The sequence below is a fragment of the Rhipicephalus sanguineus genome, chromosome 6 (genome assembly GCF_013339695.2).
Source record: "Rhipicephalus sanguineus isolate Rsan-2018 chromosome 6, BIME_Rsan_1.4, whole genome shotgun sequence".
Classification (NCBI taxonomy): domain Eukaryota; kingdom Metazoa; phylum Arthropoda; class Arachnida; order Ixodida; family Ixodidae; genus Rhipicephalus; species Rhipicephalus sanguineus.
In genome coordinates this window covers 85,113,091-85,128,603 of record NC_051181.1, presented here as the reverse complement: position 1 = coordinate 85,128,603, position 15,513 = coordinate 85,113,091, and the positions used below count along the sequence as shown (strand labels likewise).

At 49.2% G+C, this 15,513-nt stretch overlaps 6 non-coding genes across 6 annotated transcripts; all 6 read right to left on the bottom strand.

Annotated features, from left to right (window-relative positions):
• Positions 1–12,407: 12,407 nt before the first annotated feature.
• Trnam-cau (transfer RNA methionine (anticodon CAU)) lies at positions 12,408–12,479 on the bottom strand. Its single transcript has one exon. It is a non-coding gene; the product is annotated as a tRNA-Met (tRNA).
• Positions 12,480–12,548: 69 nt separating this feature from the next.
• On the bottom strand, positions 12,549–12,620 carry Trnam-cau (transfer RNA methionine (anticodon CAU)). The gene has a single exon. It is a non-coding gene; the product is annotated as a tRNA-Met (tRNA).
• Positions 12,621–12,689: 69 nt separating this feature from the next.
• Trnam-cau (transfer RNA methionine (anticodon CAU)) lies at positions 12,690–12,761 on the bottom strand. Its single transcript has one exon. It is a non-coding gene; the product is annotated as a tRNA-Met (tRNA).
• Positions 12,762–12,830: 69 nt separating this feature from the next.
• On the bottom strand, positions 12,831–12,902 carry Trnam-cau (transfer RNA methionine (anticodon CAU)). Its single transcript has one exon. It is a non-coding gene; the product is annotated as a tRNA-Met (tRNA).
• Positions 12,903–12,971: 69 nt separating this feature from the next.
• On the bottom strand, positions 12,972–13,043 carry Trnam-cau (transfer RNA methionine (anticodon CAU)). The gene has a single exon. It is a non-coding gene; the product is annotated as a tRNA-Met (tRNA).
• A 210-nt stretch (positions 13,044–13,253) lies between these two features.
• Positions 13,254–13,325, bottom strand: Trnam-cau (transfer RNA methionine (anticodon CAU)). Its single transcript has one exon. It is a non-coding gene; the product is annotated as a tRNA-Met (tRNA).
• Between the last annotated feature and the right edge of the window lie 2,188 nt (positions 13,326–15,513).

Below are 15,513 nucleotides of genomic sequence, written 5' to 3'. Positions count from 1 at the left end.
TGGGTGGCAATAACGGCGTCCTGCCATAACTGAATGAGAAATAGGAAGAAAAAAAAACATATCTGAAGAAAAGCGGTTATTTCCAAAAAAGGACTCCCGTCTATCTACAGCAGACACACTGGAACGTTTTGGTAACAATTGCAGCATCGCATCACAAAGCGTGCGGTTTCCCAGCACAGTTGAACACCGCCCATTAGGAATACATGGGAGCGCATGGTAAAATATTAAACACTCTGGGCAGGTGCTGGTCTGGGAAACCACGCGATTTGTAGTGCGAAACTGCAATTTTACCAGAACGTTGAAGCGGGTGCTGTACAGAACCAGGAGTCCTTCTTGGCAACTAGGCTTTTTTTCGTCAGATATGATTTTTTTTTCTCGCCTATTTCTCATTCAGTTACGGCAGGCCGCCGCTGCCACTGGCAAGAGGTGGTGTTATATGCACGCGCCCCCAAATCCTTGTCATGGTTTCTTAACGCGCGCGCGAACTTAAAGGGACACTAAAGGCAAATAACAATTTATGCCACAGTGAAAGCTCAATGTATGACAACGTCTAAAACGGCAATATTGTCAACAGCAGTGCCCTACTTACCGAGAAATTAAGCTAAATGCATCACACGACGTGCGCCACGAGTGAGAAATTTTGGAAATGATCCCGATGACGTGAGAGCGTTCGACTACAATTATTCACTAGTAATCAAACTAGCTGCAATAAAAAAACCTTCCGTGCATCAAGAGACGTAATAAAATGCTGCTAATTCGTTTCTGTTTGATTGATGGATGAATGATGATGAAATGAACTTTATTTGGTCCTGGAGAAACCCGATCAGAAAACCCCCGAAGGGGGGTCCGCCGCACTTGCTGGCCGCGCCCACGCCGGTACTGCAAGACCGTGGCCCTCCGCCCGTTCGCAGGCCTCCTGGACTGCCGACAGCTGGACTGAGCGCTCGCGGCTTTTAAGAGCCCTCTCCCACTCCTCTTCTGTGCTGAACTTTGCGCCATGTAACGCCGGGCACTGCCAGAGCATATGAGCGAGTGTGCAGTTATCCGCCCCACAGCTAGGGCATCCTCGATTTATGCCTTCAGCAAAGTGACTAAACGTGCTGCGAGACGGGAAGGAACCTGCCTGCAGCATCCGGAGAGCCGACGACTGCGGCCTAGTAAGCTTGGAATGCGGGAGGGGGTATCTGTGACTCGACAGTTCATAGTGCGACGTAACTTCGTTGAAGGTGACAAGTGGATCCGTGAAGCTCTCCGTGAACCCGCCTCCGGACCCACCCGGACCGCCGCAGCACGTGATTTCTCGCACACGGTTATGGGCAGGTTCGTTGACATTGGGAACTGTTGGATGAACCCCTGAGTCCATGTGGGCCGGGAACCAGGTAATTGTGTGAAAGCCTCCTACACCCCCGGAACTGAGAATAGCGGCAGCCTCTCTTGAGACCAAACCCGAAGCGAAGGTCCGGAGGGCAGCCCTAGAGTCAGTGAATATCTCCGGACGCGAAGGGTCCTTCATCGCTAGAGCTATCGTTACCTGCTCTGCTACGGAGGCAGACACCTTCTTAACGGAAGCTGAGTTGAGTACACGAGCGCAATTCATGGAAAAAAGAACCTCTTTGGCGTTGCCACGGGAAACGGTGCGCGTGGTTCAAAGGTTCCGTTTTCGCCGAACTGCGCTTCGCCCGGCGCCCGGCTTCGCTCATGCGGTCGCGTCTCAGTGGTAGTTTCGGTATCGCGTACTGCTGCATATGTTTTGCACGCTCGTGAAAGTCGCTCTGACAGAAAGTTCGACAAAATGCCGCATGCATGCGATGTGGCCGGATGCCCGAATGGTGCACGCCGCTAGTGCACGCCGCCGCGCAGTAAAGACGGGCAACGTTGGGCATGGCAACAGTGACGTCAAAAAGACCGCTTTTTGAGGCGTGTGATTTGAAGTGCGCTAACGCGATGCGGACCGCTAAAACGTGATTTTATATAAAAATAAGCACTTCCTTGGCACAAAAGTAGCACTACGAGGTTTCTGAACCGCTATTTCAACAATCAACGTCGACTTAATATTTGCTTTTAGTGTCCCTTTAAGCAAATGCAACCATTTTTATTTCGCCCTCCCCATGTACACATACAACCGCAGTGATCAGGGTCAAACACCGAGCTCTATACTGGCAGTATCACGCATACAGTAACTAAGCCACCACGGCGAGCAAGATGATCATTTATTTGCGCAGCCCGAATGAGCAAGCAAAAAATCACAGCATGTCCACGAAGTGAATGATGACGAGTGGGCGAAGCTCCGGGGGATCATTAACCGTGAATCCCCACGTACATTGCCCACTCGATCATGCAAAGACGTGACAACACGTGTGTACAGTATGTACAAAGTTGTTTATTAATCACACTGCGTATATGGTGTTGATAGATCTGGGCGCCGTTTTTCTTTCATTATGACCGCCCTATGATCGCTGAAATGTAAAGCCAAACTTTCTTGTATGGGATCCAACCTAAAATTTGAGACGACGAGGTCAATGCAAGTCTCTTTGATCGAGCCTGAAGGAAGTGCGGAGCTGCGCAGCCTTCTTTGTTTCTCTTCCGTGTTCTCTTTCTTTCCTCCTCTCTTTCTCTATGTTCATTATTTCTATTTATTTCTAGTTTTCTTCCTCTTTTTTATTTCTATCTCTCTGTTTCTCGCTTGCTTCCTCTTTTTCAATTTTTATATGTGGTTTTGCCTGCGCCCACTCGTCATCATTCACTTCGTCGATATGCTGTGATTCTGAAATTTTCCTCATTAGCATCATCATCAAGTTGCTCGAAGAACAAGAGGAAGAAGACTTCTCTTTGGCGCGAGTGGAGCTTCGCCCACTCGTCATCATTCACTTCGTGGATATAACGTGATTCTGAAATTTTCCTCATTGAAATCATCATCAAGGCGCTCAAAGAACAAGAGGAAGAAGACTTCTCTTTGGCGCGAGCGGAGCTTCGCCCACTCGTCATCATTCACTTCGTGGATATGCTGCGATTCTGAAATTTTCCTCATTGGCATCATCATCAAGGCGCTCGAAGAACAAGAGGAAGAAGACTTCTCTTTGGCGCGAGCGGATCTTCGCCCACTCGTCATCATTCACTTCGAGGATATGCTGTGATTCTGAAATTTTTCTCATGGGCATCATCATCATCAAGGCGCTCGAAGAACAAGAGGAAGAAGACTTCTCTTTGGCGCGAGCGGAGCTTCGCCCACTCGTCATCATTCACTTCGTGGATATGCTGTGATTCTGAAATTTTCCTCATTGGCATCATCATCAAGTTGCTCGAAGAACAAGAGGAAGAAGACTTCTCTTTGGCGCGAGTGGAACTTCGCCCACTCGTCATCATTCACTTCGTGGATATGCTGTGATTCTGAAATTTTCCTCATTCGCATCATCATCAAGGCGCTGGAAGAACAATATGAAGAGGGCTTCTCTTTGGCGCGAGCGGAATTTCGCCCACTCGTCATCATTCACTTTGTGGATATGCTGTGATTTTGAAATTTTGCTCATTGGCATCATCATCAAGCCGCTCGAGGAACAAGAGGAAGAAGACTTCCTTTTGGCGCGAGCGCGAGCGCGAGAGCGAACGCATCCAGTACTAGCGTGTCACAACGAGGGAGGGACATGGCTCGACCCTAAGGAGCTTCGCCCCCAAGACGCCTTCATCCTTTGTTGAATATAGCCTCGACAGTCCCGTAAAACCTCCGGCTGGATGCATTTTGGGAATAGAACGCTATTCGATTCGTTATTCGAAATTTCGAATATTCACACACCCTTCCTGTCATTCATTCATTTCTGTGTTTGTTGAGCCTAGCAATGCTTCTTTTGGTTGTACCTGCCCATTTCTTGGGGAGGAATGCGTACCGGACATTTAAACGGTGCCATTCCATGCATTTTGTTCATTTTGCAGTTGTTTGGTTAAAGAATGAAATGGAAACTTAATTTCTTTTTTTGAAGTACTTTTCATTCTTTAAGTTGTGATGAAAGCTGTTTGGATGGTCAGCAGAACTCTGCAGTTAACCATATTCAGCACTGAGGCTTTTCAGCACTGAGTTAAGCTAGGTGTGCGCTTGAAAGTTGGCTCCATTGGTGATATGTCTCCCACTGACTTCGTCTCGCTATCCGACGTGCTGGCCTTCAAACGAAAGTTCAACCTAGATTGTTATTTCTCTTTCGCTACATCTCGTTATATCGGGGTAGGAATTATCATATTTATTCCGGCTTTATTGAGGGATCGTCACGTTTTCTACTACGGCATGGGAAGATTTTGTCTTTGCACTTCGTTTACTTTTCTTTTAGATTATGTGCATGTACGGGCCAGTACAAGCCGGGCAGTCTAATGATTTTTTAAGGACCCTGATGTTGTTGTTTTTTTTTCTCGACGGTCGTCACGTTATTTTAATTGGCGACTTTAATTGTCTGTTCAATACGCGAATCGATGTACAAGGTCCTGGCTGGGGTCGGCCTGCGTGGAATTCACGCGAGTTGCGCCGCCTTGTCCAGCACTTTTACATTTTTGGATGCGCACAATGTCGTGCACGGAAATACATTTGTTTGGACATGGCGACGCGGACCGTCCTCCAGCAGGCTCGACCGGGCTTATATTCCACGTGTTTTAAAGGCGTTTGTCTCCGATTTGCATGTTCCGTCCTTTCCCTCTTCTCCTGTGTACATCTCTGATAATCGTCCAATTGTCCTAGAGCTCAAAATTCCATTTTCTTTTTCGGAAAAACCATGGCGCCTTGATGTTCGCGTCCTCCAGGACGCGCGCTCCCGGTCGGATTTGTCACGTGCAATACGTGTGTCACTCGCTACATCTAGCCCAGCTGATTGGGACGCTCTTAAAACGCAGTGGCGTCTACACTGTTCAGTTCAAGGCCATTCGCTGCGTCATCGCGTTTCTGCGGAGCTGGCCGATACTGCAACGAAGTTGCACATCGTCCTGCGGGCCGAAAAGCCGTCTCCCCTGACGCGAGCTTGGCAGCGTCAGTTACGTGAACGCTTCCAGCGCTTGATTGCTGCCTCGTCTGTGGCGGCGGCAGCATGGCGCTGTAGGTGCAACCCCTGTGCACATCCTGAGGTACTACGCTATGCGAGGAATTCATTTTTAGATGCGAAGCAGCTTTTGCGCTGGGCTTTGTCCGTAGTTTCATTGGCGACCGTCCGCTTTCTAAAACCTACCATAGCCATCTGTAACATATTGAGCGCGCACTCGCGCAAGGAAGAAGTCTTCTTCGTCTTGTTTTTCGAGCGCCTTGATGATGATACGTGCAGATCACTTTAGTGGCCCGGGCTGCCGTATGCTGTCCTAGCTTGGCGTAACTCAGACAAAACCACGTGTGCTGGCACACGCTAGCCAGCCGGACTGCCCGGAGGTGGTCATCCGGGCACGCGCTGAGCAGCATAGCCTCCCACTGCTCGGGCGTGGTTATCTTAAGTTTAGGGTTCTTGCTGTGTTTAATGGTGTGTGTCGCTGCGGGATATGCCCAGATAATGTGGTCGAGAGTGGCGCGAGCCACCCCGCAAGCTTTGCACTGTGGTGTGTAAACGTCCGGGTATATGCGACTGTACAGCGTGGGTGTAGGGAACGTTCGCGTCTGTAATAATCGCCATGTTGTCGACAGTTGTTTATTTAGCGACTTGTCAGGGGATGGGCACTTCAATCTTGCCCTACGGTAATGCATGACGATTTCACCATACGTGACCATTCCTTCTTTCGCGTGGCCGCACCAGGACTCGACTTCTTCGTCCTCAGCCTGCTGGGCTCATCGGGAGGGTAGCTGCTCTGATGACGGGTGACACGCCCGGTGGACGATTTCTCGGGCAGCGTCGTGAGCGGCTTCGTTCCCGGCAAGGCCCGAATGGCCCGGAGCCCAGAATAAATGAACTTGGCGGCGACGAGATGGGAATGTGCTGGCGGAATGAGCGAGAGGTTTATTTACAGGAAGGCAGAGAGGTCGGCATGAACGATAGTATGCTCTAGCCTGCTACTCCACACCGGGGGAGGGGAAGAAAAAGAGCAATGAATGACGATGGGGATTTAGGGAGGTGAGAATATACAGTCCCGTCAAGTTGGCGTAATGCTATAACCGTGAATCTAGTCGAGTGGCCTGTAGGAAATCTATGCCCGCTCTTACGACCACAGTCTCACCGTTGACGTCAGGCCAAGGGCCCAACACAACCTCATCAGTTAATGACCTATGATGAAATCGTTCAGCAGAGCAAATCGATTTCTGCCGCTCAAGTGTGTGTGCTGGGAAGGTACAATCAAGCATTTCTGGCACTTGACAGTGAACACAATTGGGACCGGTGTCACCGTAGCCTTTGATATGTGCATAACGTCTTGTGAAGGCCACACCAAGACAAATCCGCTGAATCATACTTGCGATGTGTCGATTTGATTTACGAGGCATGCGTAACCTCATTTCCGGGTCCCATTTGGGCAAACGCTGGTGTCTTCGCTCCGGTTTGGTCCAGTGCTCAAGTGTAAAGTTGCGCATTGCGCACCGTATAGCAGGGTTTTCGTGTCCAGTCGTGAAAACGCAATGCGCACTTCAGGGTCACTGGGACTTCTTGAGCTTCAGCGTCTGTCTCTTGGCTTCCTATTACGCCGCAGTATGCAGGAACCCACTGGAATGTGACGAGATGGCCATTCGATGAATCAACGCGAAGAAGCTCCGCAATTTCTACGGCTAAAATATAATATTGACCTTGTATCATGGCGCAATTAATGGTTTGCAAAGCGGGTCTTGCATCGCAGAATATGTACGAGGTTGCTTTTCCATGTACGAGGTTGCTCTCCAGAAATGAATCTTATTGCCTTTACAAATCTTTATGCGAAGGGATTAAAGAGTTCGTGTGGCAGAAAATATGATGCCGGCGTTGTCGATGAAAAGAAAGTGCACGTAGCGCCACTGGCGAGAGGTGGCGCTACGTGCACGCGTCCCCAAATCCTGGTCGGTCATACTTGCTTAACGCGCGCGCAAATTTAAGCATATGGGACATTTTTTAATTTCGCACATAAAACAGCCATACACATAAAACAGCCGTGATCGGCGTCAAATGCCCATCTCTACATTAGAAGTAAAACGCTCACAGTAGCTAAGCCACCATGGTGAGCAAGATGATTATTTAGTTTACGCAGCCCGAATAAGCAAGTAATATGTGCCTAAAATTTTCTAAGCTTTTTGCACAGGAGCCAAGATCGTTGGATGTAATTCCGGCCGCGGCGGCCGCATTCACAAAGAGGCGAAACTCTAGTGGCCTGTTTACTTATATATATATTTAGGCACCTGTTAAAGAAGTCCATGTGGCAGAAATTGCCGGAGCCCTCCACTACACGCTTCCACTGCTCCACTCTGCTGCACCCCGGCTGAGTGGGAAAATGTACATTAGGTACCTGTGCGAGAGTATAAAAGAAAACTAAAAATGTTAGCAGAGCGTGGTTGCGATCCACGGACCTCTGGGTTATGGGCCCAGCACGCTTCCACTGCGCCACTCTGCTTTTTTTTTTCTTTATTGCCTGGCATGGACATTGTACAGGGCAATCATTGCACACACATATAATACAACACAAAAAGAACAAGCATTGCCATCAGTCCCATTTGGACTGATGTTGTCCTCTTAAAAATACTTAAGGGTTGCCAGAGGTTCAAACCTTGACAACCATTCTGGCTCGATCTCCTGTATTTTGCTACACTCAATGAATGCTACACTCAAGACATGCTTTGCCTGAAATAAATTACTGCTGGCTTTGCATCCGGGTCGAAGTGGTATCCGGCCATTCGCGCACGCCATATACAGTGGAGACCGTCAACATCACTACATCAATGGGACCCCATCATCATTTTTTACTGCGAGATACCTTATCCCGTGTGGGTCTAGTGGAAAATCCTTCTTTATTGTCCTCTGTAAAATGTCCCAAAAATGTACCCCTTCCCAACAATGCAAAAAAACATGGTCTATTGTTTCTGGTTTCTTACATATCAAGCAGTGTGACCCCCATGGTGTAAAAAAGCCCCGTTCCTCTGTGAAAGTCTTTACTGATAGTGTTCCTGTGTGTAACTTGAAGAAAAAAGTTTTCACCCCTGTAGGTACCTGCATGTTTCTCACCCGCTTCAGTACATTTTGTCCCGGTCTTCCACTGTATATGGCCCTGTACAATGGTACGGGCAAAACCATCGCACATACATCTTTGTACAATTCTTTTCTTCTAACACTTGCTAGATAATCTAACGAAAAACGAAACAGATAAAAAACGCACACTGTGTACCACTTCCTTGAGATAGCCACGCAACGTCACGGGCCGGCTATCCGTAGTGACAACAAGATCTGGTAAGGCACTGCCTAACCTGAGCTGGCATACCGTACGTAAAAACGGATCCCTGACGTCACGGAAAAACAAAAATCTATTTACTAATTGTCTCACAAATAGGTGCGCCAAACCGAGACCCCCATCCTTCACGCGCCTGAACAAATTGGTCCGCCTGCACCTTTCCCATTCCGAGCCCCATATAAAAACTGCGAACGCTCTGTGCAGCCTTTGCACGTTGATCCTTGAACAATGTAGCACCTGCATCACATACCACACTTTAGTGATAAAAAACATGTTGCACACAGTAGCCCTAGCAAAAACAGACAGGTTCATGCCTTTCCACCTGTCTGCTTTTTCCTTCGTCTCTTTTGTTTGACGCGACCAATACTCCTCGCTGCCGTTATAACGTTCCGGGGGAACACCGAGGTACCTTGTCGGTGTTTCCGTCCAGTGCACATTCGCAAAATAGTCCGGCTTTGAAGGCCACCTTCCGTGCCAAAGCTCAAGAGATTTCCCCCAGTTTACGCGGCTCCCTGTGACGCTACGAAAATGTTTCACAACACTTATCGTTTCCTCTACACTTTCTTTGTTCGTACAACACACCGCAATGTCATCTGCATATGCCAGCAGCTTAACTTCCACTGCCGCCAAGCTGAAGCCACGTATTTTTTCGTTTTCAGTTATCGCTAAGCACATCGCTTCGATGTAAATACAAAACAAAAGTGGACTGAGGGGGCAGCCTTGACGCACAGAACGCATTACGTGAATGGGGGCCCCCAAAGACTTGTTAACAATTAAACGTGTTGTGCAGTTTTGGTACGCCAAGGCCACTCCCTCCTTGATGATGGAACCAACATTAATATGATCTAAGATGACAAACAAAATATCATGCGCAACACAATCAAAAGCTTTCTCCAGGTCTATCTGGAGCACAGCAACGCCAAGTAAATCTTCGTCACAACACTCTAGCACACACCGCATCTTGTGAATGTTTGAGCTAATAGTTCTGCCTTTGATTCCACAAGTTTGGTGCTCTCCAACAATTTCTTTAATGACACCTTGAAGTCGCGCTGCCAGAACCTTCATAAAAATCTTGTAGTCGACATTGGTCAGCGATATGGGCCTATACGATGTCACCAGTTTAAGTTTTTCCCCTTCGTCCGTTTTAGGAAATAATATCGTATGCGCTTTGCTAAAGGAGGGCGGCAGAGTTTTCCGTTCGTACGCCTCATTGAACAGCTCAGCTAACCCCGGGGACAGTTCTGTTCTAAACGTCTTATACCACGCTGCGGTTAGGCCATCGGGTCCCGGTGACTTTCCGGGGTTCAGATGACCAATCGCGCGTTCCACTTCGCCTTCCGTTATTCTGCCTTCTAACAGCTTTTTTGTGTCGTCACTAAGCCGCGGCAAGCGCTTAAGAAACTCCTCTTTAAAACCATGTACATTCGCTTTTCGAACAGCAAAAAGTGACTGATAATACGCAAAAAAGGCCCGTTCGATGGTTTGATTGTCGCTCGCGAGAGTCCCGTTGCAATAGACCAAGCGCCCTTTTTGTGGGCGTCTCACCCGCGGCAAGATCATTTGCTCGAGCGCGAACCCAGGCGCCTCGATAACGCTCTCTGTCATGCAGTTCTAATTTTTCCTTGACACTGCGCACCTCGTCTTTACAAGTCCCAGGCTCCCGACTTTCTAGGGCTATCAGCTGCTGCAGTGTTTTCTTAAGACTTCTTTCTTCTATTTGCGCTTCGAATTTTAGCGTGCTCGATCTGTCTAGCGCTTTCATTTTCACCTTCTGCTTTAAACACTCCCATTTCTCTGCTACTGTTTTCGTTTTTTCCATAAGCACTTCATTAATGGTCTCGTGCACTGCTTCTAAAAATAGTTCATCTTTTAATAACAATGCGTTCAGTTTCCATAAATCCCATTTGAAAGCCTTACGCTGTTTCTTCATGCCTATGCGACACACAACCAAACAGTTATCTGAAAACGACACTGGCTCAACCGATAAATCGTGACACATAGGCACTATATCTAGGGATAGGTATATGCGGTCTAAACGCGCATGGCTATTGCCTTGAAATCGCGTGTAGATCACTTCGCGATTTGCTGCGACACATTCATACACGTCTTCCAAGTCATTTTCGTTTATTAATTTGCCCAGCACGTCACTGCTTTTGTCACGAACGCCAGTGCTATTGACTCTATCGCGAGCCCTTAAAACACAGTTAAAATCCCCTAACAAAACCACCCTCTTATCACACTTTGTCCACTGAAACAGGTTAGAAAAAAACTGAGCACGCTCTTCTACACTATTCGGTGCGTATACGCATATAACTCTGAATTCAGTGGCACCATAAACAAAGTCACAATAAACAATTCTGCCCGACTGGCATGAAAAAACACTTAGCACAAGAAGGCTTTGCAATTTTTTCACAAAAAGAACACAACCTGCGGACGTTCCTATCGCGTGGCTTACGACCGCGTAATATCGGTCAGGGAAACGGCGCACCATGCTCCCGGTCTCCTCCTCTCCGTCTACCTTGGTTTCCTGGACGGCTAGGACGTCTATGTCTTGGTCTGTGAGCAACCGCAAGAGCTGACTTTGCCTACGCCTAGCCGCCAACCCTCTGACGTTAAGCGTAGCTATGGTGAATGGCGGAGTCAATGCCATGGTGACTTATTCGCTAAAGGAGTAGGCCCGGAGCATGGTGCTTACCTTTCACGACCAGCCCTCGGCTAGCCGCCTCCAGGACCATCCTGCTTCCCGGCGCTGTTTTCTTTTGCCTTGTCCGCCAGTCTCCTGTCGGTAGGGACTTTCGGCTTAGGTTTGAGACTAAGCCGCCTCCCTTGCGGCGCCTTCGCAGGCGGCTCCTGGCTGTTGGTGGACGACGCCCCGTCCAGCTCTCCCGCGTCGTCGAGTGGACGCTTTAGCGTGGCGCTGGTCACGCACATCTCGTCCTCGCTGTCCGCCGCCGTCTCTCCCTGACCCTCCGTTGTGTCGGCTGTCCCCACTGGAACCACGTCAGTCTCGACCCGCTCAGGCTCGACCGCTGACGGGGCGCTGGCCGGTGTAGTCGAATGCTGGAGAGTCTCCGGAACCTTGGGTGTGTCTGCCGGCGCCGCCCTCCAGTAGTCACAGGGACCACTGGGCTTCCGACCCCTTTGGCGGCGTCCTCTGCCTCGGCCGCGTCCATGACGTGCTCAGCCATCGCCTCGTTCTTCGCTGGCCCAATTGCACTGGCGTACGTTCGAACGCAATCGGCCTCGACGTGTCCGAAGCGTTTGCGGCGTGAGCAACGGGGGACCTTGCACTCTCGGCGGACGTGCCCTGTGCCTTGGCAGCGCAAGCATTGCATCGGCCGACCAGGCACAACCAGCAAGGCCAGTTCTCCATCGATCCTGATCTGGCGCGGAAGGTCTTCGACATTGACGCCGCTTTTCAGCTTCAGGAGGGCTGTTCTTGTGGTCGAACACTTGTCGGCCATGCCCGGGACACGCCACCGCTCACGGCTCACCTCCACGACCTTGCCGAAAGCCGACAGCGCCGTCCGTACTTCTTCGTCGCTCACCCCGTGAAGCAGCCAGTGAATTCGCAGCCGCACCTGCTGGTCCTGTGGGTCGACGACGACGCAGCGCCGCCCCTTCACCTGCAGCTCCTTCAAGGCGAGCAGGCGTTTCGTGGGAGCGGCATCATTGAATGTCATCGCCCACAAGTGGTTAACCTGGTACGCACCGAGGCTTACCACATCCGGCAGCAGACCCGTTGGCGTCAATGCGTCCCTGAAATCTTCGACCTTGTATGGCCTCGCTCGTACATCACCGTGTAAAAACACGGTGTTGATAACAAGTCGTCCTTTTGGCAATTGCGGCAAAATAAACTGGTATTCGCTATCCCCGTTCCTGTTTCCGCGGCTAAGATTGGCCGCTGTCGCCGCTCCGCCGGAGCACATGATCCTGCGATCCGTTCAGCACGGCTGCCGGAAGCAGAATGTCTGCGCCACTCTGCTGCGCTCTGGCTACATGGGAAAATGTACACTAAGTACCTGTGCGAGAGTATAAAAGGACACTAAAAATGTTAGCAGAGCGTGGTTTCGATCCACGGACCTCTGGGTTATGGGCCCAGCACGCTTCCACTGCGCCACTCTGCTGCACTCTGGCCACGTGGGAAAAGGTCCATTAAGAAAGACTGCGAGAGTATAAAAGGACACTAAAAATGTTAGCAGAGCGTGGTTTCGATCCACGGACCTCTGGGTTATGGGCCCAGCACGCTTCCACTGCGCCACTCTGCTGCGCTCTGGCTACGAGGGAAAATGTACACTAAGTACCTGTGCGAGAGTATAAAAGGACACTAAAAATGTTAGCAGAGCGTGGTTTCGATCCACGGACCTCTGGGTTATGGGCCCAGCACGCTTCCACTGCGCCACTCTGCTGCGCTCTGGCTACGAGAGAAAATGTACACTAAGTACCTGTGCGAGAGTATAAAAGGACACTAAAAATGTTAGCAGAGCGTGGTTTCGATCCACGGACCTCTGGGTTATGGGCCCAGCACGCTTCCACTGCGCCACTCTGCTGCGCTCTGGCTACGAGGGAAAATGTCCACTAAGTACCTGTGCGAGAGTATAAAAGGACACTAAAAATGTTAGCAGAGCGTGGTTTCGATCCACGGACCTCTGGGTTATGGGCCCAGCACGCTTCCACTGCGCCACTCTGCTGCACTCTGGCCACGTGGGAAAAGGTCCATTAAGAAAGACTGCGAGAGTATAAAAGGACACTAAAAATGTTAGCAGAGCGTGGTTTCGATCCACAGACCTCTGGGTTATGGGCCCAGCACGCTACCACTGCGCCACTCTGCTGCACTCTGGCCACGTGGGAAAAGGTCCATTAAGAAAGACTGCGAGAGTATAAAAGGACACTAAAAATGTTAGCAGAGCGTGGTTTCGATCCACGGACCTCTGGGTTATGGGCCCAGCACGCTTCCACTGCGCCACTCTGCTTTTTTTTTCTTTATTGCCTGCATGCATAACAAAGGAATACATATGTACATGCTAAAACATGTCAACCACACTTTGGCTAACATTACATTATTAAAATCTCTTAAGTTTCACTAAATCATCAAGAATCTCCACCCACACGGCTGGTTCACTCTGCGCACGATATATTTCCCGAATATACGCAATACTTTTCGATGAAGTTGACTCTCGTCGAACGGGCATCCACATCAACATGTCTAACTGCCATTCTCGTTTTCCACGACTGTGGAGGCCAAGGAGCATAAACATATCGTACGGAACTCCCCCCGCATTATCTGTTGGTAAAAAACGAATTCCCAAAGGCGTATCGGTAGTTCTTTTTTAAGGGTCCGCTGTAAGACGTCCCAGTGGAAGATTGCATCCCAGCAGTCGATGAAAGCATGTTCGATGGTTTCTGGTTTGTTGCAAGGCAAGCAGTTTACAGTCCATGGAACATCTATGCCTTTTTCATCCAGCCATGTTTTACGGGTAGCGTGTTTGTATGTAGCTTGAAGAAAAACGTTTTTTGAGAAGGTCTAATTGGCATCTTTTTAACCCGTTTCAATACATCGTCTCCGTGGCCTCCCCAGTTTACGGATCTGTACAAAGGTATCGGCAACATTGAATCAACTAAACCTCTGTACAGTGTTTTTCCTGTCACAGAACACAAATACTCCATTGAAAAGCGAGTGTACAAAAAACGGAAAGAATCAACCCCTTCACGCAAATAGCCAGTGACGCTTCCTCCCGTCATATCTGCGGAGTTACAAGAAATTGCGGCAGTGCTTTCCCCCAATCTAACTTGAATCACTGTGCGCAGAAAATCGTTTGTCTGCTCACGCAAAAAAAGAAAACGAGACACAATTTGTCTGATAAAGAAATGTGACAGACCTAGCCCACCACTTGCGGACGGAACGAAACAAATTGGTTCTGCTTGCCCTCTCCCAACTTGAAGCCCATATGAATACGGCAAAAACACGGTGCATTTTTTGCACATTTGAACGACACATAGATAGATTTGCAAGACGTACCACACTTTCGCATTAAGAAAATATTACACACGGTGGCGCGTCCCAAACATTGATAAATGGCGCCCCGGCCAAGCCTTTGTTTTTTCCCTCATTCTCTCTGCTCGTCACACCATACTGCTTACTGTCCTTATAGTGCTCGAGGGGCACACCCAAGTACTTAGCCGGCGTTGTTGACCACCGGACGTTTGCAAAATGAGCCGGTGTATTGTCCCAGTGACCGTGCCAAATCCCGAGGCTCTTCTCCCAATTTATCTGAGCTCCAGATGCTCACAGTATGTCTTTACGAGGCTTACAGCTTCAAGAACGCTGTCGCGATCCTCGCAGAAAACCGCGATGTCGTCAGCGTATGCCAGTATTTTAACTTCAGCACGTTGTAATTTGAAACCTCGGATGTTTTCATTGCGCATCACTGCTAAACAAAAGGGCTCGAGATATAGCGCGAAAAGCAATGGGCTTAGAGGACACCCTTGTCTGAGGAAGACGTCACTGGAAAGCTTCGCGCTGAGAGACTTGTTAATTATAATCTGTGTAGTACATTGGTCATTAGGCCATTCTCACGCCATCTAAAATTATTTTTCCAACATTCACGTACTCTAAATAAGAAAAAGAACATCGTGGGATACGCGGTCGAAGGCTTTCGCCAGGTCAAGCTGCAACAAAGCAACGCGTCCAGCGAAAGCATCGCAACACTCCAGAACACTTCGTGCTACGTGTGTGTTTGTAGCAATCGTGCGACCTTTAATGCCGCAAGTTTGGTGCGGGCCGACTAGTTTCAGTTACGACTGCTTGAAGTCTCTTTGCCAACACCTTCATGAATATCTTGTAATCGGTATTTGTAAGGCTGATTGGCCTGTAACCACCCACCTATAAGAGCGTCTTGTGGTCATCTGTTTTAGGTATTAAAACCATGTGCGCACTCCTGAAAGACTGTGGCACCCGTTGCTTTCGTATGCCTCCGCGTATACATGCTGCAATACTTCAGCAAGCCAAGGTGCAAATGCCTTGTAGAAAGCAGCTCCTAATCCATCGGGACCTGGCGACTTGCCTGCAGGAAGTTCTTCGATTGCGCGTTCTATTTCCCGCACGCTTATCGGTTCCTCCAGACTAGCTTTGACCTCGTCATCGACCGTGGCATGAAATTT